The sequence below is a fragment of the Carya illinoinensis genome, chromosome 10 (genome assembly GCF_018687715.1).
Source record: "Carya illinoinensis cultivar Pawnee chromosome 10, C.illinoinensisPawnee_v1, whole genome shotgun sequence".
Classification (NCBI taxonomy): domain Eukaryota; kingdom Viridiplantae; phylum Streptophyta; class Magnoliopsida; order Fagales; family Juglandaceae; genus Carya; species Carya illinoinensis.
In genome coordinates, this window is record NC_056761.1 from 8,571,930 (window position 1) to 8,594,327 (window position 22,398).

The 22,398-nt window shown below is 39.6% G+C and overlaps 1 pseudogene; it reads left to right on the forward strand.

Moving 5' to 3' along the window:
- The first annotated feature begins 100 nt into the window (after positions 1-100).
- On the forward strand, positions 101-22,152 carry LOC122278344 (annotated as a pseudogene).
- Positions 22,153-22,398: the final 246 nt, after the last annotated feature.

The following is a 22,398-nucleotide window of genomic DNA, read 5'->3' on the forward strand; positions in this document are numbered from 1 at the left end:
GCCTTCACAGTGAACTGGCATACAGGTTCAGAGTCTCCAGTCGCCCAATTCCTTTACACTACCATTCTGCTGGCACGTAATTGCCCCTCAACAATCTTTTTTGGTTTTTTTCTTTTTCTTGATTTCGACGTCATCCACAAAATCTTTCTCCTAAAAATTTCACGTTTTTTGTGTCAGCCAGTAGTCCTTTATGCTTTGAGCTTTAGGGTTCCTGAGGTTTGAAGGCAATGCAGTCAAAGTGGTTTTTGAATTTAACTTTTTTACGTTTCTTGGAATTTTTTCCCACTTGATATTTTCTTTCATGATCAACAAGCTCATGTTATTGGTTCCATTGCTAGAATTTGCCGAATTCGATTCATTATGCGTCTTGTTTTCACATAGAAATAACTTATATTTGATAAACGGTTGAAAATGGGATTCTGAATGCTATGGGGTTCGCTTTGTTGCAAACGATGTAAAGTAGCATTGTTTTTAGGATTTACCTCCTATTGAAAAAACGTGATGATTAAGTAGTTTAATATTCAACTTGGATTTGATGAGCTATTGATCTTGGATGCCCACGCGGAAATGAATGAACGCGACTATGTGGTGTCGATTTTTTGTTGGGCTTGAAATCTGTATTAATTATGCTTTTGGAATCGTTCAGGATGGTATGCACTCTTTTGATTATCACTTTCTGGAGAGTTGGGACTGCCGCAGCTTTTAGATGTCTATAACTATCTTGAGAACGATATTTCATTTTAATTGAAATGTCGACACTTTCAAATGCACAATCAACCGAGGTTGGGCATGTTGATTGTCAAAATGTTTGCGCTGATACCCAAAGTCATCAAAGTTCTTTAAAAGTTGAGGAGGAGGAGGAGGAAGAGGAAGATGAAGATGTAGATTTTAATCCCTTTTCAAAGGAAACCCTTTCACCTGAAGCTTCCTCAAGCTTGAGTTCTGAAATTGATGGTTTGGATGTTGATGTAGTGGACAGTGGGGGAATGTTCTTTGATAATGGTGTTGGAATTAATCTATCAAAGCCAACTAGTGAGGTGCAACGCTCTGTTGTTGGAGATTCTGAGCATGGCGAGGTGGAAACTGTTATGCAAGCTACAGTTTCTCCTGAAGGAGTGTGCGATAAAGAATTGCTAAATTCTGTTTCCAGAAATCCCAAGAACAGAAAACCTGCCTCAATCTCTCAACCAAAAATTGGTACTGTTCAAACAAAAGACAATGGCACTGGAGATGATTCTAATGAGGTTATGGGAGGGGAATTAAGTAATACAATGCATTTCCAGGAGCCAATATTACACATAGAGAATGAGGATGCTATCTGCAAGCGTACTAGGGCCCGTTATTCTCTTGCAAGTTTTACACTCGATGAACTTGAGACTTTTCTTCAAGAAACTGATGATGATGAGGACCTTCAAAATGTTGACGATGAAGAAGGGTACCGGAAGTTTCTTGCTTCTGTTCTACATGGTGGAGATGGTGATGATCAGCCAAATCAAGAGAACGAAAATTTTGATGATGAAGATGAAGATAATGATGCTGATTTTGAGATAGAGCTTGAAGAGTTGCTGGAGAGTGATATAGATGAATGTAATGGGAATAAAACCCAAAAGGAGAACATGGGAGCTGGACGACGGCCAGAGACTAGGCAGAATAGGCGCCAAATGCCCAATATAAAAGAAGCTTTCAGGACAGGCAAATAGGCCATTGCGTCCTCTCTTACCAGTTTTGCCTAATGGACCGATTGTACCCTTCTCTACCAATGATGGGAAAACTTTGATGCCTGATTATTTTACGGCTGAAGATGGTTTTATAAAAGGATTTACTCCGCATCAAATAGGCCAGTTACATTGCTTGATACACGAGCACCTGCAACTTCTTGTTCAAGTATTTTCTCTGTGTGTTCTTGACTCTTCTAGGCAACACGTTGCCTCCCAGGTTCGCGGACTGATTTTTGAGATGCTTAAAAAATGTAAGGAAGTACTAGCATGGAAAAGTGTTCCATATGCTAGCATTTTCTTTTACCCTCCATATGTTTGTTCGTCAGTGCTAGATGAATCTCACAAATTTTCCCCAGCACGTTGCTCCTTAGAATCATGTACTACTTTTAATGCACAAAGCGCGTGCTCTAACCAGATGGAGGCTTTTATAAACATGTCACCTCCTAATGGAAGGTGTGACTATGTTTCTAATGGGTGTGCGAGTTCTTTCCAAAACATTGATGGCTCTTTCTGGGTGCCTTTTGTAAGTGGTCCAGTACTATCCATCATGGATGTAGCTTCACTTAATTTAGTTGGAAGATATATGGATGACGTTAATACTGGTATGTAATTTAGAATGTTTCAAGTGCTTTTCATTCTTTGTCAATCATATGCTTGCTCAGAAGTTTAACCTCTGTATACTTTGCCATTTGGTTGAAATTGTTTCACAGCTGTTCAGGACCATCGACAGCGTCAGGTGAAATCTGGTAGTGAAGCTCCCTTTGTAAGAGAACCAATGTTTACCCTTCCTTGTTTCCCATCATATCCTGAAGCTAATTGTGAAGTTTTAAGCGGGCCTGCTGTCTCAGCTGTTAAAACGGTGCCGTCTTCACCCAACCCAGTGCCACCTAAAAAAACACTGGCGGCTGCACTTGTTGAAAGTACCAAGAGGCAATCAGTTGCTTTAGTTCCAAAGGAAATTGCAAAGTTAGCTCAAAGATTTTTCCCTTTCTTCAATCCTTCATTATTTCCACATAAGCCACCCCCTGCGGCACTCGTAAATAGGGTGCTTTTCACTGATTCAGAGGATGGGTGAGTTGCTTACTTTCTTCTCTTCTTGGTTGCTGCCTTCTATTGCTTTTCCCAAATTGGTGGCTTTAATTTTCTTGATTATTTACTCAGATTTTCTTTTTTCTTGATTATTCATTTTTATCAGTTTTAGAATGCCTTCATGTCACCTTTTCATGGTTCTACTTTTGTAATGGTTTAAGAAGCCAAATGAAATTTGACTGTAGAAACTAAGGCTAACTTATTTGACTTTCAGTATAGGTATTAACCAGATAGGAGTATTTTCTGAAAGTCATAGAATTGATGGGATTTTAAGAGTCATTTCTTAGAATATGACGTACTAAAGAAAATCTTAGCATTGATTACAAACAGGAATCTCTCCTAAGATTTAAAATCTCTGCATAATCTTAAATGCATTTTCACCATTTAAGATAGGTACCTTGATTGATGCAGTGAGAGATAAAAGCTTTTCAAGGTGAGATTATTGGGAGACTGTAGTTTAATTGATTCGCATCCGAAAGCAATCTTTTATGCAAAGTGAGACTGCAGGTGTGATTGCAGTTGAAAATAATTATTAAACAGAAATGCTTTGTACATGGATGGAGTGCACGAGATATACACGGACTAAAGGCAAAAAAAATGTTCGTGTCCAGTAATCAACAGTAATTTTTGCCTTCCACCACGTACATCCTGTGCATCCTGTTTGTGTATGTATCAGCACTCTATTATTAATAGGGATACCTTCCATCATATCAAAAAGCTGTAGATCTTTTTATGTTATTTCAAGTAGAAAAATATGGGAATAAATGACCAATAGTTTTTTGCGTTGTAGTTCCCAAATCCCAAGAAATCTTATTTATTCTTGATGATGGTGTTAGGCATTAGCCTTTTGTGTTGCTTTTTTGTTTCATTTAATTACTTCAACAGGCCTGGTTAGGCTGGTGACAATCTAGAAGTTTAACAGAATTGTAAGAGATGTTTGTGAAGTTTCTCTTGTTTTATGTTGGGATTCAATGCAGGCTGTTGGCACTGGGGTTGATGGAATATAACACGGATTGGAAGGCAATTCAACAACGTTTTCTTCCATGCAAATTGAAGCATCAGGTAATTTATGTCTAGATAATGTATCTTAAATGCAAATATTTTCTGGTAATCATTATCCAGACAAACTCTAAGCTTGGTTAGACATTTGTGTATGTATTCCTCCTACCATTGCTGCTAAGCAAGGAGGGAACCATTTGTTTTGTCTATGGGTGTGCAAATAGAGTCTTCACTGTTTATTCATTTATTAAAACAAATTAATCTTTTATTCTAATTTTTTTTGTCTAAGGGTGTGCAATTAAAGTCTTCACCTTTTATTCATTTATTAAAAAAAAATTCTTCATCTTTTATTCTTTTGGATCAGAATTACTGTAGGTGTGAAATTGTTCAGAATTTTTTTTTGATAAAGTTTAATGAAGGCATTGCCCCAGTAAATAGGTAGTGTGCAAGACAAATGCTTGAATTAAAAATAGGAAAAGAGATAAGAAGATCATGGAAACTCAGCCCATTACAATCTATAGAAACTACCAAAGGAGCAAAGCATTAAAGAAGAAAGTTTTAAGCTCCTTCAATGTCTGCTCACGAACCTCAAAATGTCTATCACTCATTTTTCCCCAATAGACTACACTAGACAAATAGAGATTACTTTCCACACTGCTGTAATTTGTAGCTATCATATAATTTTTCCAATTGGTGAAGAAAATACTCGAGCCAACCCAACTCGAGTGAAAATTTCATTCCACATTGTTGTTGGGAACTGGTCGGAGACAGAGATGATTTTAAATAAAAGGAGAGATGGAATTTAACTTGGTTCGACAATTGCCTACGTCCACAGCTGCTGTAACTTTACTATGAAATAGTTTTTACAAAAAACTCTCTCTGTAAATGTTACGAATGGAGACAAAATAGTGAGTCATGCATTGCATGCACCGGCTACTCCAAATTCTATGCTCATTTAATGCACCGAAAGGAAGAAGAAAATCTTAGCACCGAATGCACCGAATTCAAAAGGTGCGGCTGCACCTTCTCAACTGCTCCAGCTGACTGTCACTGACGACTCCCCATCCTTATTATAAATAGAAGTGTTGTGATGAGGTGAGTGTGCAGTGCAGACAAGTGTAGAGAGAAAATAAGTGAGTGTGTGTTGCATGTAGAGTGGTGTAGAGAAGTGAGAATAGAGTGGGTGAGCAGAGAGAGTTTACAGAGAGTTTTTTGTAAACACTGTTTCATAGTGAAGTTACAGCAGCTGTGGACGTAGGCAATTGCCGAACCATGTTAAATTTCGTCTCTCCTTTTATTTAGAATCATCTCTGTCTCCGACCAGTTCCCAACAATTGGTATCAGAGCATGTTGGAGGACCGAGTGTGATTTTCGAAAAACTCATTCTTGAAACTTGATCGAAATCAAGTTTTGAAGGTACCACTAGATTCCTCAGATCGAAACAAAAATTATGGTGGAAATTTCGTCTCGAACGGAGCAAGGAGTAATACTCACGCGCCACACGCGCCAACGAGTAACGCCTAACACGCCTCCCACGCGCACACGCGCCGCATGCGCCAATCTGAGGTTGAAGACGGATCAGCCCGATCCTGCAACCCGATCTGGATCCATACTCGATCCAGACCACTCCGACCCGCACGCCAGATCACTGAGCCGAGCCGTGATTGAGCCGAGCCAACGTCATCCTGCCACTTGTCGCACTCTGGTTGGCCGAAACTGTTTTGGCCTGTTTAAACTCAATTTTGATCCAATTTTGACAATTCCGGACTCGTTTCCAGCTAATTCGAGTGTTTCGGACGCAACAGTGATCTTTGTTTGTTCAAATTTGAACTCATTTGTAAAGTTATGGCTGGAGAAGAAGTTAAAGGTGCTGGTATCGAGAAATTTGACGGTACAGACTTTGCTTACTGGAGAATGCAGATAGAGGATTATCTCTATGGGAAGAAACCACATCTTTCACTCCTAGGAAGAAAGCCAGATGACATGAGCAATGAAGATTGGAGTTTCCTTGATAGACAAGTGTTGGGAGTCATTCGACTAACACCGTTAAGATCAGTTGCACACAATGTGGGAAAGGAAAAGACCACAACAGATTTGATGAAGGCTCTATCAGACATGTACGAGCAACCATCAGCCAATAACAAAGTACATTTGATGTACAAGCTATTCTACTTGAGAATGGCAGAAGGAACTCCAGTTATTCAGCATTTGAATGAGTTCAACACCATCATCAATCAATTAGCTTTAGTGGAGATTGAATTTGATGATGAAGTACGTGCACTGATTGCTCTGGCTTAATTGCCAAAAAGCTGAGAGGCCATGAGAACAGCTGTTTGCAATTCTTATGGCAAAACAAAGATGAAGTATCAAGATATCCGGGACCATATTCTTAACGAGGAAGTTCGCAGAAGAGATACAGGTGAAGCATCAACTTTCAGTTCTGCCTTAAATCTCGAGACGAGAGGTAGAGGAGCTAGTAAAAGTTCAAATTGGGGCAGACCAAAGTCCCTAAGAGGCAAAAGTAAATCTCGGTCCGGAAAACAAGTACAGTGCTGGAATTGTGGCAAGATTGGCCACTTCAAAAATAATTGCAAGGAAGCAAAGAAAAAGAATGAGCATGACTCTGCTAATGCCACAACAGAAGACCTCCAAGATGCCTTACTCATTTCAGTCGACAACCAAATTGAATCTTGGGTGTTAGATTCAGGAGCCTCATTCCACACTACAACACATCGAGAAATCATGCAGAATTATGTCACTGGTGATTTCAGGAAGGTGTACTTAGCAGATGGTGAAGCGTTGGAAATGGAAGGCATGGGAGATATACGAATCAATCTGCCCAATGGAAGTGCATGGTTGCTATAGAAGGTGCGACATGTTCCCAAGCTCATGAGGAACCTAATTTCCGTAGGATAACTTGATGCTGATGGGCATTCGGTACTATTTACCGGTGGCACCTGAAAGATAACAAAAGGAGCTATGGTAGTAGCTCGAGGCATAAAAACAGATACTCTATACATGACTTCAAGCATTAGAGATACTGTTGCAACTGCTGACGCAAATACCAACCTATGGCATCAAAGGCTTGGTCACATGAGTGAGAAAGGAATGAAAGTACTATTATCCAAGGGGAAGTTACCAAAGTTGGAATCAACTGATTTCGACATGTGTGAAGGTTGCATTTTTGGGAAGCAGAAAAAAGTTAGTTTCTTGAAAAATGGCAGAACTCTAAAGTCTATAAAGTTGGAGTTGGTGCACACAGATTTATGGGGGGCCATCCCCAATCGCTTCTCTTGGAGGATCGCGGTACTATGTTTCCTTTATTGATGACTCAAGCAGGAAAGTATGAGTTTATTTTTTGAAAAATAAATCTGACACATTTGACACTTTCAAGAAGTGGAGCCATGGTTGAAAATGAAACAGGCTTAAAGTTGAAATGTCTGAGGTCAGACAATGGCGGAGAGTACATCAACGGAGGGTTCAAAGAATTTTGTGCTGCAAATGGGATTAGATTTCAAAAGACTATTCCCGGGACACCGCAGTAGAATGGCGTAGCTGAACGCATGAACAGAACTCTAAATGAACGTGCCAGAAGCATGAGGCTGAATTCAGGATTGTCTGAATGTTTTTGGGCTGATGCAGTTAACACTGCAGCCTATTTGATTAACCGGGGACCTTCAGTTCCCTTAAAGTTCGATCTACCAGAGGAAGTCTGGAGCGGAAAGAAGGTAAATCTTTCCTATTTGAAAGTTTTTGGCTGTGTATCAAATGTTCACATAGATTCTACTGATCGTAACAAGTTAGAAGCCAAATCTAGAAAATGATTTTTCATCGGTTATGGTGATGAAGAATTTGGCTATCGATTTTGGGATGATAAAAATCGCAAAATCATCAGAAGTAGAAATGTGATATTCAATGAGCATATTCTGTACAAAGCTAGGTCACAAGTTGAACCTGAGGAGCAGCCAAACAAACCTGAGATTGAGATTGTTGACTTTGATGTTACTCGAGTCAACACTGATCAAAACGAGGATCAAGAGAATGATGATATACAGATCGAGCAAAGTACACCACTCACTGTTATTCGAAGATCTTCAAGGACGATCAGGCCACCACAGCGGTTCTCACCATCTCTACACTACATCCTGCTAACAAATAGTGGTGAACCGGAAAGTTACGATGAAACTCTACAAATTGAAGATTCGATCAAGTGGGAGAAAACCATGCAAGATGAGATGGAGTTACTGATATCAAATCAGACATGGGAGCTAACTAAATTTCTAAAAGGCAGGAAGGCTTTGCACAACAAATGGGTGTACAAAATTAAGGAAGAGCACAATGGTAGCAAGCGCTATAAAGCCAGAATGGTCGTGAAGGGGTTTCAACAAAAGGAAGGCGTCGACTATACAGACATTTTCTCCCCAGTTGTAAAATTGACCACGATTAGGCTAGTGTTGACAATTGTTGCTGCAGATAATCTACATCTTGAGCAGTTAGATGTGAAGACTGCATTCCTTCATGGTGATTTGGAGGAAGACATCTATATGCACCAGCCACAAGGATTCTCAGTGAAGGGAAAATAGAATATAGTTTGCAAACTGAAAAAGAGCTTGTATGGCCTAAAACAAGCTCCACGACAATGGTACCGAAAGTTTGACAACTTCATATGCAGTAATGGATTTACAAGACTACAGGCTGACCATTGTTGCTATATGAAGAATTTTGATAACTCGTATATTATCCTACTGTTGTATGTGAATGATATGCTCTTTGCAGGATCAAGCATCGAGGAGATCAATAAACTGAAGAAGCAGTTGTCAAATCAGTTTGAGATAAAGGATTTGGGTGCTGCAAAACAAATCCTTGATATGAAAATTATTAACATGGACAAGGCGAAACCAGTGAGCACACCCTTAGCTAGTCACTTTCGACTAACTGAGGATCAGTCGCCAAAGACGACGGAAGAGCAAGAATGCATGAACAAAATACCCTATGCATATGCTATTGGTAGTCTTATGTACGCCATGGTCTGTACAAGACCAGATATTTCACAAGCAGTGGGAGCTGTGAGCAGGTACATGAGTAATCCAGGAAAGCAGCATTGGGAAGCAGTCAAGTGGATTTTGAGATATCTACAAGGCTCTTTAGATACGTCACTATGCTTTACAAAAGCAGGTTTAAAGCTACAAGGATATGTAGATGCTGATTTAGCAGGTGACGTTGAGAGCAGAAAAAGTACTACTGGATTTGTGTATACGCTGGGTGGTACAGCTGTATCGTGGGCTTCTAAGTTACAGAAGATTGTTGCTCTCTCAACTACAGAAGGGGAATACGTTGCTATAACTGAAGTAGGGAAGGAAATGGTTTGGTTGCAGTCATTTTTGAAAGAATTGGGAAAGAAGAATGAAAAAAGTATTATGCATAGTGATAGTCAAAGTGCTATTTTTCTTGCAAAGAATCCAGCCTTTCATTCCAGAACAGAACACATACAGTTGCGATACCATTTTATCTGATCTCTTCTCGATAGTGGACAACTGATACTTGAGAAGATTTGAGGAACAGAGAACCCAGCAGACATGCTCACAAAAGTAGTTACTGCTGACAAACTGAAGCTGTGTGTAGCTTCAGTTGGCCTCCGTACTTAAAGGCATGACTTGAAGTTGCTGTGATGGTTGCTATTAAGATGTGTAGACTCATTTGTCTCCAAGTGGGAGATTGTTACGAATGGAGACAAAATAGTGAGTCATGCATTGCAAACTTGTCATTGCACCGGCTACTCATTGCAATACAAAACTCACTATTTTGTCTCCATTCGTAACAATCTCCCACTTGGAGACAAATGAGTCTACACATCTTCATAGCAACCATCACAGTAACTTCAAGTCATGCCTTTAAGTACGGAGGCCAACTGAAGCTACACAGCTTCAGTTTGTCAGCAGTAACTACTTTTGTGAGCATGTCTGCTGGGTTCTCTGTTCCTCAAATCTTCTCAAGTATCAGCTGTTCACTATCGAGAAGAGATCGGATAAAATGGTATCGCAACTGTATGTGTTTTGTTCTGGAATGAAAGGCTGGATTCTTTGCAAGAAAAATATCACTCTGACTATCACTGTGCAGAATACTTTTTTCATTCTTCTTTCCCAATTCTTCCAAGAATGACTGCAACCAAACCATTTCCTTCCCTACTTCAGTTATAACAATGTATTCCGCTTCTGTAGTTGAGAGAGCAACAATTTTCTGTAACTTAGAAGCCCACGATACAGCTGTACCATCTAGCGTATACACAAATCCAATAGTACTTTTTCTGCTGTCAACGTCACCTGCTAAATCAACATCTACATATCCCTGTAGCTTTAAACCTGCTTTTGTAAAGCATAGTGACGTATCTGAAGAGCCTTGTAGATATCTCAAAATCCACTTGACTGCTTCCCAATGCTGCTTTTCTGGATTACTCATGTACCTGCTCACAGCTCCCACTGCTTGTGCAATATCTGGTCTTGTACAGACCATGGCGTACATAAGACTACCAATAGCATATGCATAGGGTATTTTGTTCATGCATTCTTGTTCTTCCGTCGTCTTTGGCGACTGATCCTTAGTTAGTCGAAAGTGACTAGCTAAGGGTGTGCTCACTGATTTCGCCTTGTCCATGTTAAACCTTATGAGCACCTTCTTCACATACTCCCCCTGCGAGAGCTTAAGAGTATCATTAGCCTTGTTTCTAATAATTTTCATACCAAGGATTTGTTTTGCAGCACCCAAATCCTTTATCTCAAACTACTTTGACAACTGCTTCTTCAGTTTATTGATCTCCTCGATGTTTGACCCTGCAAGGAGCATATCATCCACATTCAACAGTAGGATAATATAAGAGTTATCAAAATTCTTCATATAGCAACAATGGTCAGCCTGTAGTCTTGTAAATCCATTACTGCACATGAAGTTGTCAAACTTTCGATACCATTGTCGTGAAGCTTGTTTTAGGCCATACAAGCTCTTTTTCAGTTTGCAAACTATATTTTATTTTCCCTTCACTGAGAATCCTTGTGGCTGGTGCATATAGATGTCTTCCTCCAAATCACCATGAAAGAATGCAGTCTTCACATCTAACTGCTCAAGATGTAGATTATCTGTAGCAACAATTGCCAACACTAGCTTGATCGTGGTCAATTTTATAACTGGGGAGAAAATGTTTGTGTAGTCGACACATTCCTTTTGTTGAAACCCCTTTACGACCATTCTGGCTTTGTAGCGCTTGCTACCATTGTGCTCTTCCTTAATTCTGTACACCTATTTGTTGTGCAAAGCCTTCTTGCCTTTTAGAAATTTAGTTAGCTCCCATGTCTGATTTGACATCAATGACTCCATCTCATCTTGCATGGCTTTCTCCCATTTGATCGAATCTTCAATTTGAAGAGCTTCATCATAACTTTCCAGTTCACCACTATCTGTTAGCAGGATGTAGTGTAGAGATGGTGAGAACCGCTGTGGTGGCCTGATCGTCCTTGAAGATCTTCGAATAACAGTGAGTGGTGTACTTTACTCGATCTGTGTATCATCATTTTCTTGATCCTCGTTTTGATCAGTGTTGACTCGAGTAACATCAAAGTCAACAACTTTAGGTTTCTTTGGCTGCTCCTCAGGTTCAGCTTGTGACCTAGTTTTGTACAGAATCTGCTCATTGAATATCACATTTCTACTTCTGATGATTTTGCGATTTTTATCATCCAAAAATCGATAGCCAAATTCTTCATCACCATAACCGATGAAAAAACATTTTCTAGATTTTGCTTCTAACTTGTTACGATTAGTAGAATCTATGTGAACATATGATACACAGCCAAAAACTTTCAAATAGGAAAGATTTACCTTCTTTCCGCTCCAGACGTCTTTTGGTAGATTGAACTTTAAGGGTACTGAAGATCCCCGGTTAATCAAATAGGCTGCAGTGTTAACTGCACCAGCCCAAAAACATTCAGACAATCCTGAATTCAGCCTCATGCTTCTGGCACGTTCGTTGAGAGTTCTGTTCATGCGTTCAGCTACGCCATTCTGCTGCGGTGTCTCGGGAATAGTCTTTTGAAATCTAATCCCATTTGCAGCACAAAATTCTTTAAACCCTCCGTCGATGTACTCTCCGCCATTGCCTGACCTCAGACATTTTAACTTCAAGCCTGTTTCATTTTCAACCATGGCTCTCCACTTCTTGAAAGTGTTAAATGTGTCAGATTTATTTTTCAAAAAATAAACCTGTACTTTCCTGCTTGAGCCATCAATAAAGGAAACATAGTACCGCGATCCTCCAAGAGAAGCGACTGGGGATGACCCCCCACAAATCTGTGTGCACCAACTCCAACTTTGTAGACTTTGGAGTTTTGCCATTTTTCAAGACAAACTTTTTTTTGCTTTCCAAAAATGCAACCTTCACACATGTCGAAATCAGTTGATTCCAACTTTGGTAATTTCCCATTGGATAATAGTACTTTCATTCCTTTCTCACTCATGTGACCAGCCTTTAATGCCATAGGTTGGTATTTGCGTCAGCAATTGCAACAGTATCTCTAATGCTTGAAGTCATGTATAGAGTACCTGTTTTTGTGCCTCGAGCTACTACCATAACTCCTTTTGTTATCTTCCACGTGCCACCGGTAAATAGTACCGAATGCCCATTAGCATCAAGTTGTCCTTCAAAAATCAGGTTCCTTATGAGCTTGGGAACATGTCGCACCTTCTGTAGCAACCATGCACTTCCATTGGGCAGATTAATTCGTACATCTCCCATGCCTTCGATTTCCAATGCTTCACCATCTGCTAAGTACACTTTCTTGAAATCACCAGTGACATAATTCTACATGATTTCTCGGTGTGCTGTAGTGTGGAATGAGGCTCCTGAATCTAACACTCAAGATTCAATTTGGTTGTCGACTAAAAGGAGTAAAGCATCTTGGAGGTCTTCTGTTGTGGCATTAGTAGAGTCATTCTCATTCTTCTTCTTTGCTTCCTTGCAATTATTTCTAAAGTGGCCAATCTTGCTACAATTCCAGCACTGTACTTGTTTTCCGGACCTAAATTTACTTCTTTCTTTTCGGGACTTTGACTTGCCCCGATTTGAACTTTTACTACCTCATCTACCTCTCGTATCGAGGTTTAAGGCAGAACTGGAAGTTGATGCTTCACCTGTATCTCTTCTGCGAACTTCCTTACTAAGAATATGGTCCCGGATATCTTGATACTTCATCTTTGTTTTGCCATAAGAATTGCTAACAGCTGATCTCATGGCCTCCCAGCTTTTTGGCAATTGAGCTAGAGCAATCAGTGCACGTACTTCATCATCAAATTCAATTCCCACTGAAGCTAATTGATTGATGATGGTGTTGAACTCATTCAGATGCTAAATAACTGGAGTTCCTTCTGCCATTCTTAAGTAGAATAGCTCGTACATCAAATGCACTTTGTTATTGGCTGATGGCTGCTCGTACATGTCTCATAGAGCCTTCATCAAATCTGCTGTGGTCTTTTCCTTTCCCACATTGTGTGCAACTGATCTTGACAGTGTTAGTCGAATGACTCCCAATACTTGTCTATCAAGGAAACTCCAATCTTCATCGCTCATGTCATCTGGCTTTCTTCCTAGGAGTGGAAGATGTAGTTTCTTCCCATAGAGATAATCCTTTATCTGCATTCTCCAGTAGCAAAGTTTGTACTGTCAAATTTCTTGATACCAGCACCTTTAGCTTCTTCTTCAACCATAACTTCACAAATGAGTTCAAATTTGAACAAACAAAGATCATCGTTGCGTCCGAAACACTCGAATTAGCTGGAAATGAGTCCGGAATTGTCAAAATTGGATCAAAATTGAGTTTAAACAGGCCAAAATAGTTTCGGCCAACCAGAGTGCGACAAGTGGCAGGATGACGTCGGCTCGGCTCAGTCACGACTCGGCTCAGTGGTCTGGAGTGCAGGTCGGAGTGGTCTGAATCGAGTATGGATCCGGATTGGGTTGCAGGATCAGGCTGATCCGTCTTCAACCTCAGATTGGCGTGTGTGCGCATGGGAGGTGCGTCAGGCGTTACTTGTTGGCGCGTGAGTATTACTCCTTGCTCCGTTCAAGACGAAATTTCCACCATAATTTTCGTTTCGATCTGAGGAATCTAGTGGTACCTTCAAAACTTGATTTCAATCAAGTTTCAAGAATGAGTTTTTCGAAAATCACACTCGGTCCTCCAACATGCTCTGATACCAGTTGTTGGGAATTGGTCAGAGACAGAGATGATTCTAAATATAAGGAGAGACGAAATTTAACGTGGTTTGGCAATTGCCTACGTCCACAGCTGCTGTAACTTCACTATGAAACAGTTTTTACAAAAAACTCTCTGTGTAAACTCTCTGCTCACCCACTCTATTCTCACTTCTCTGCACCACTCTACACGCAGCACACACTCACTTATTTTCTCTCTACACTTGTCTGCACTGCACACTCACCTCATCGCAACACTTCTATTTATAATAAGGATGGGGAGTCGTCGGTGACAGTCAGCTGGAGCAGTTGAGAAGGTGCAGCCGCACCTTTTGAATTCGGTGCATTCGGTGCTGAGATTTTCTTCTTCCTTTTGGTGCATTAAGTGAGCATAGAATTTGGAGTAGCCGGTGCATGCAATGCATGACTCGCTATTTTGTCTACATTCATAACAATTGTACTAACAACCTCAGAATGGTCATTATTTTTGCATATAAAACACCGATCGATCACAATGATGTGGCATTTTCTTAGGTTGTCCGTGGTGAGGATTTGCTCTTAGAATGCTGTCTAGGAAAGAAGGCTACTCTCATAGGTGCCTTCGTTCATCAATTATTTTTTTCAAGGGAATGGGTTACAATTCTGAGGTATAAGGACCTTATAGAAAGATCAGATAGTGAATTCTATTTCTTGGTAGAGGCCTAAAGCATCTTATTCGCTCCTCCAAGACGTAATCTGGTAGTGTAAAAGAGGTTGTAGAAATTCGTGAGGCATTGAACCCCCAGTTTTGGGCCGCTAAAAAAAAATACAATCCACTAGGGGGAGTCACTAGAGAAGTTTAATAGATCAGCCAATGAAGCTTTCTGCACACGTGCAATATTAGACATTTATGGGAAAACTTCCTTAACGGTTCTGTCACTACACCACAATTCATGCTAGAATGTAGTCCTACTGTCCTGGAGCCATTACCCACCTCGAGTCTAGTATGACTAAAAAGGACCCCCCATCCTCTTTTGATATTCTTCCATAAGCCCACCCAATATGGCTTATGCATTTTATTAGAACACCGTCCACCCCAAGTACTCCCAAATTCATAATTCCATAAGACCTCCAATCTCATTTTTGTACCACCATGCTATTTCCCAAGAGGGGCACAAGTGAACAATAGCAAGTTTCGAACTCCCAAACCACCTTAAAAAATTGGAGAGCACATCTTGCCCACTTTACTTGGTGAAATTTTAACTCTTCACCAAGCCTGCTTCATAAAAAGTCCCTCTGTAGTTTTTCTATTTCATTGGCCATGCTATTGGGATGGGAACAAATATAGGAAATATGTAGGCAAATTTTTTTTATTGGGGAAATATTTAGGTGAGTTTAGAGAAGGTGCTCTTGATCAAAGTGATCGTACCACCTTTCTTTTCCAGTTTTAATCCCTAGCTGTTTGGTTAACCATTGTCAATAGATGTGATTTTTCTTACCTATGGGTGTTAGTGTATTTGATTTACTCTCTCTCTCTCTCTCTCTCTCTCTGTATGAGAAAAGAAAGTGTTTCATAGTGCTGTTTTTGAGGGTTTTTCAATTGATAATGGATTAATATGGTACAAACTAAGTTTTATGATTGGGCAATAATGGACTATTTGAATTTACTTGTGCTACTTTTGTTGCAGATTTTCGTTAGGCAGAAAAATCGCTGCTCATCTAAAGCACCAGAAAATCCCATAAAGGTATATTGACAATCTTGAGCACAATGAAGATAAATTATCTTTATCTATAGCTTCTCATTCTTATTCATTGTCATCCTAGGCAGATTTTTTCCTGAAAGAATGAATGAACATAACCTCAAGTGATGATTGCAATTTACTCCAAAATCTTGCATTCTTGGTTGTGATTTCTGTGTCTCTAATTAAATTGATTAGATATGAACTCTTGACTCTTCAGTTGAATGTTTTGTCACGTTGACTGGTTGAAAGAAATTTATGCTAATAGGATGTTAAAAAATTGTACGGTACAATTTTTTGTCATATTTCATTACAAGAGATGGTCTTTAGTTCTGTTTAACAAATGCACTATTTGAACAGTGGTGAGGCAGATTGATCTACCGGAGAAGTCTTTGGATCATGTTCTTATTTTTCATTGATATATATATATTATGTAGTTATTTCTACTTCGCACAGGCAGTTCGGAGAATGAAAACCTCTCCTTTGACTGTGGAAGAAATAGCATCTATTCAGGAGGTAAATTCGATCAAGAGCTTTGTTGATTATTTGTATTTTTCTTAACAAGATTTTCATTTGATTGATTGTGTATTATTTACTATATGATGCAAATCACTCAGGGACTTAAGCTTTATAAAATGGACTGGATGTCTGTGGGGAAGTTTGTTGTCCCACATAGAGATCCATCCTTATTACCTCGGCAGTGGCGCATTGCCCTTGGAACTCAGAGGTCATATAAACAGGATGCAGCTAAAATGGAGAAGCGACGATTATATGAATCAAGAAGAAGAAAACGCAAAACTGCTGATCTGCCAAGTTGGCAAACCATATCTGAAAAGGAGGTTTGTTATCCTCTGAAGCCAGAAAACCTGCATGGACATTGGATCCTTCTTAACTTTCTATCATTATATAATATTCTAATGAGTTTCTGATGGGTTGGACAATACTTGTCTGAATTGCCGATCACGAGTAAAGAATGTATGCATATCCATATATCATAATAGCCCGAAATTTGTGGTTTGAGCTGTAAACTAGCTGGCCTCTGCCTTGATACACGTAGTAGAATCTTGGTTTTTCACTTATTATGCTTTCAAGTTTGATAGTAATTTTGAATAGAATGGGGTGGAGGGTCTAAAATTATGGAATTCAAAATTCAGATTTATGGAATTACTTTGTAGTACAATGCTTGCTCTTAACCTTTTATTGAATTACATTGATTTTTTTTTCCTTCTATTGATAACATCTAGATGTGTTTATATTGGTATATGATTATGTATTTGCATCTCTATGTTATATAGCCTTCTCCCAGTTCATCAAGGTGAAAAGAGTTTGGCCTCAGGCTGGGGCTTAGCTTACAAGCCTTTCAATAAAGCTGTGCTTCATCTCATCAATGGGCGATTGAGGGTTTTTTTCTCTCATAGATGATGGTGTAAATTTATACCGTGGTTGCGTTTGGTGCAGGACATTCAAGCTGAAAAAGCTGGTGGCGAGAATAACAGCAGAGATGATAGCATAGATAAAGCTGGTGAAGCTCATGTGCACCAGGCGTTTTTAGCAGATTGGAGGCCCAGTACCTTTAGTCTCATGAATTCTGCTCGTCCTTGCTCAAATATAAAAGAAAAAAGCCTGCCTAGGGATACTCTGGCTCAAGGAAGTACTCCGATCAGGATACAGCCAACTTATACTGGATCTAGAGAAGCACAATCCCAGACTGCTATAATGCAAAAGCTTCCACAATTGTCACAGTATACTCAGCATCCCTTTAGTTCATCTCATGCTACAAATTGTGCATCTAATACCATGGAACAAAATCATCCAACTTCTGGTATGACATCAAATATCAGTAAATCCCCATTCTGTTTTCGGCCTTATCAGGCTCGTAGAAATAGTAGTGCTACTAATTTCCACCTAGTGAAATTAGCACCAGACTTGCCACCTGTGAATCTTCCACGGTCTGTTCGTATAGTCTCTCAGACAGATTTCAAAGGCCATCAGTTTGGAGCATCTACTAAGGTTTCTGCCGCTGGAGCTGGTATTGGTAATTCTGGAATAGAAGACTTGGTTTCTCAAAATATTCATGCTGTGAAGTTGGGAACTACCAATTCGGTAACATCAGTACAGAACAAAAGTAGCCCACTGCAAGAAAATGTTTCGCATTCACTTCCTGAAGAATCTGAAGTTGTTAAGGATAAATGTGTTCTGGAGGAAAGATGCTCTGATTCCGATCTTCGGTTGCACCCTTTACTGTTCCAGGCCCCTGACGATGGATATCTGCACCATTGTCCTTTGAACTCCAGCTCCAGTACTTCTACTTCTTTCAGTTTCTTGTCAGAAACTCGAGCTCAGTTGAACCTAAATCTCTTTCATAATCCTCACCTAGAAAGCAATGTTGAGTGTTTCAATAAATCATTGAAGTCAAAGGATTTTACTTCAGTATCTTCTGGCATGGACTTCCATCCACTGCTAGAAAGAACTGATGAGATATATACCGATGGTGCGTCTGCCTGCTCAACTGCACACCTATCTGTTGGTTTGGAAGGAAAATCTGCTCCACTTCAAAATACTCCTGATGCTGTCCAGACTGACTCACTAGTAAGTTGTGGACTGGCCTCTGGTCCTAATCCTCAAAGCCCAACCGAGAAAGCTAGTGAACTGCTGGACTTGGAGATCCACCTAAGTTATACATCGAGAAAGGAGCAAGGTCATATGACATCCAGAAAGGAGAAAGGTGTGGAAAGCAGTGATGTGACAGCACATAATCCAACAATGTCAGTAATTTCAGCAGCCACAACTAGAACCCAAAATGCCGACTGCCCACATTATGAGCAAGGTGATAATTGTTCCACAGTTAGTACCAACCTTGTTTCAGGTGGCCATGGATTGGCCATACCAAGTAATAGCATCAGCAGATACAACATAGATGATATTGGTGACCAGTCAAATCCAGAGATTGTGATGGAACAGGAAGAGTTGAGTGACTCTGAAGAAGAAACTGAAGAACATGTAGAGTTCGAGTGTGAGGAGATGGCTGATTCTGAAGGAGAGGATGGATCAGGCTGTGAACAAATTTTTGAGATGCAAGATAAGGTGATTCTACTCTTTCTCTTGAGTAATGAGAAGCATGCCCTTTTTTATTTGATTTTATTTCGTGCTTCTAATTATATTTGTTGCAGCTTGAATTTCGTTTTATTTATAGTTGTGGTGTTCCAACATGAACTCTGACCTTTGATAGTTTGAATGCATCGTACTTATTCCCTCCCCCCACGCACGCCCCCCACCTGCCCACAAAAGAAGAAATCTACTAAATTTTTTCTCATGAAATGGTTGTATGCAAGAATCTATTGTTAAATCTGTTGCGTATTCTTTTCGCCGTTCTGCATATCTAAGTTCGTTTATTCTTTTAGAATTGACATAATGAGTTGCCCACATACCATGATTTTTTAATTTTAGTTGTATTTATTGATATATAGCATGATTGTATCCTGTCTGGATAGTTTGCATTACCTCAATATTCAACTGTCATAGTTCCATTTTCTTTTAGGCAAAGATTGAAACCTGAGATTACTCCCAGTCTCCTCTCCCAGGCACTGTTTTACCATTTCTCCCAACTTTGGAGGCAGTTTTTTTGAAAATGCTAATCAGCACTTTTTTGCCCGTGCATTGTTTTGATTAATCATATCACACTCATGCCTTATGTTTTGAGATTGCAATAATCACTTTCATTTTTTAGGACTTCTAAATTTTTTACTCTGACCTAAATCAAATTATGTTGCTATACATAGCCAGAGGCATTTCCATATACCAGAAGTGTGAGTAGGAGTTGTGCCACCTACAACAGAATATCTTGACAAGAACATAGGAGATCACTTGGATTTAGCATGAGAGGGGGATGAATGGTATCTCATTTTGTTTGGGAGGGAGAAGTTCAAGCAATTTATATGATTCCAAAGGTTTCTAATTGTAACATTGACTTTTGGAGTATATACTCAGATGTGGCTTGAGCTTTCCTTGAGTCATTAATATTACGCCCCATTTCAACATTGGTAAAATGAATAACTCACACAAAAGTGATAAGTTATAAAGGTAGTTATGAGTGCTAAGACTCACGCTAGCTACTTATTAGGTGAAACTAGGCTTTATATGTAATTCTTGAGAAGTTCAAATTGACTGGTCTTTTGGGAGTTATAGCACAGATGTGACTGGTACTTTTCCTTGTTTTTAGGTTTATATCATCTTGACATTAGTCTGTTCTCTTAGGTTTAAGTGTCCCATTATTTCTTTTTATTCACCCAATATAGACGTACCTTTTCTTTTGGCAGGGAAGCTAATTATTATTCTGGATAAGATTTTGTATTCCTTTTAAAGTTTATTTTCAACTTTTCTGTTGTCTTTTCTAAATAGGACGGCCAGAATAGCCCTTTGGAAAATCAAGAGATAGTTGCTTCTAGCAGTGATAAAATATGTGAACCAAGGAGATAGTTGCTTCTAGCAGTGATAAAATATGTGAACCAAGGGTATGTTTGCTAGAGTTGGGTTTGTGTAATCAAGGAAAGGATGATACAAGTAATTCTTCATGGTTAAGTTTAGATTCATGTGCACCAGATTGTCTTTTGAACACAAACACTGGTCACAAAGAAAATACCATTGGTGAAGGTCCTGCAACCAAAAGTTTGTCTTCGTGCCGTCCTATCAGATCTTGCAAGAAGAAACGAAGCACAAATGATGTTACTTTGCAGAAACATGCTATAGATATGGCACGCCAGCTTAGCCTTGGTACTCTTGTTCCCATATTGAAAAAACCTAGGAAGCGTGCATGCAGAAAGAACAGAAGTTTGGATGTAGCACTGGATTTTGGAAGCTCCAGTGGTCATGGTAAAGATAGTTTTGTTTGATTACTGATGTGTATATACTAATGGCGGTTGGTAGTTCTTCTTCAGATGTTTCTTTCTTTGTATGGACTGTCTCCATGGGTAGGATACTTACCACTGACAACTTGAGGAAAAGGAGGATTATTATTGCAGACTGGTGTTGCATATGCAGAGGTGGGGGAGAGTTGGTAGATCATCTTCTCTTGCATTGTGATATAGCAAGATCTCTCTGGAATGAGGTATTTGCTCAACTGGATATGGCCTGGGTTATGCCAAAAACTATAGAGGCTGTTTTGGCTAGTTGGTCAAACATAAGAGGCAGACAACTAATTAAAGCTATTTGGAAGATGATGCCTCTATGCATTATGTGGTGCTTGTGGCAAGAGCGCAATGAGCAGACTTTCGAAAACTGGGAAAGATCGTTGGAGGAGATTAAAGTTTTATTTTTTAGAACTCTTTGTAGTTGGGCTATTGCTGTGGATTTTAATGGCATGACCTTTCATGATTTTCTTGCCGCTGATGTGCCTACCTAGTTAGGGCATTAGAGTTGTATTTCTGGCTTTGCCATTATTGGATCAATATAATTTGTTTATTTACCCAAAAAAAAAAAAAAGAAGTTCTTCCTCGGATGTTGGGAACCCAATCACAAGCGAAAGGGGACAGAGTGGAAGTAGAGGGGCCAGCTTAGCCTTTTCTGGTGAATCTTGTTTTGACTGGCCCAAGAACAGCGAGCTTGATTTGGTGGAGTTGGGTGGGGGTATGCAGGAGAGAGAATGAAACTTGGAGGCTTTTAAGTTGTGTAATGAAATGATTGAAATGGGCTTGATTCTTAATACCGTTGGAGGTATGGAGGGAGCGTCTTTGCTATTGTCTGACGTGTTTGATATTCATGTATCCCTTGTCAATTGTCCTACTCCATCCTCACAAAGGGGCTTTGCAGAAATGGATGACTGATCATTGATGCTCATAAACTAACCAGATTACGGAAAAGAACTTCAATGCTTTCTCACATTATTCATATCAATTACATGTGTAGAAACAAAAATCTAGCAGGAGCCAAGCAACTACTGGGCTGTATGTTTGTTCATGGTTTAATCCATGACCTTGTTTACATACAGTTTAATTGATGGGTTCTGCTTGGAAGGGAATGTAGAGCATACAGTTCAAGTTTATGACAAAAGGACAGGTGGAAGAAACCCCAACCTGTTTATACACAAACACTTATAAATGGTTTATGCAAAGCGGTGTCAATGGATGTTGCTAAAATATTAAGTGGAGGTTTTACAAAGGGCGGGCCTACTTGATGCCATACCCTATAATACCTTGATAAATGGCTGTTACCTCGGTGCAAAGGCTGATGAGGCCTTTTGATGCTTTCAGAAAGAAGAAAGGTGGGGATTTAGAGAAGACAGTAATGAAGATGCAAAAGATGTAATGAAGATGATCGTCGTTCGTGGCATTGTTCCCGATTCCATAACATACACAACTCTTTTTACCCATTCCAGAACGAACTGCAGTCCTGAGGAGGCGATCGAGTTGCATGATGAGATGTTTGATTGGCAAACATTTAAGGCATTGTTACCCACATTTTCACAAAGGCAATGCAGAGACTTGAGTTTGCATGAAAAAGTGAGCTCCAAAAACGCGAAGTTTTGTGTGGCCATTCTTAGCCAATGTGATTACTTCATTGTATTGATCATCCTGTTTTCATCCAACTTTAGTTTTTGCTTGGGGATTCCTAGACAATTTAATGGAGAATATGCTGAGCTACG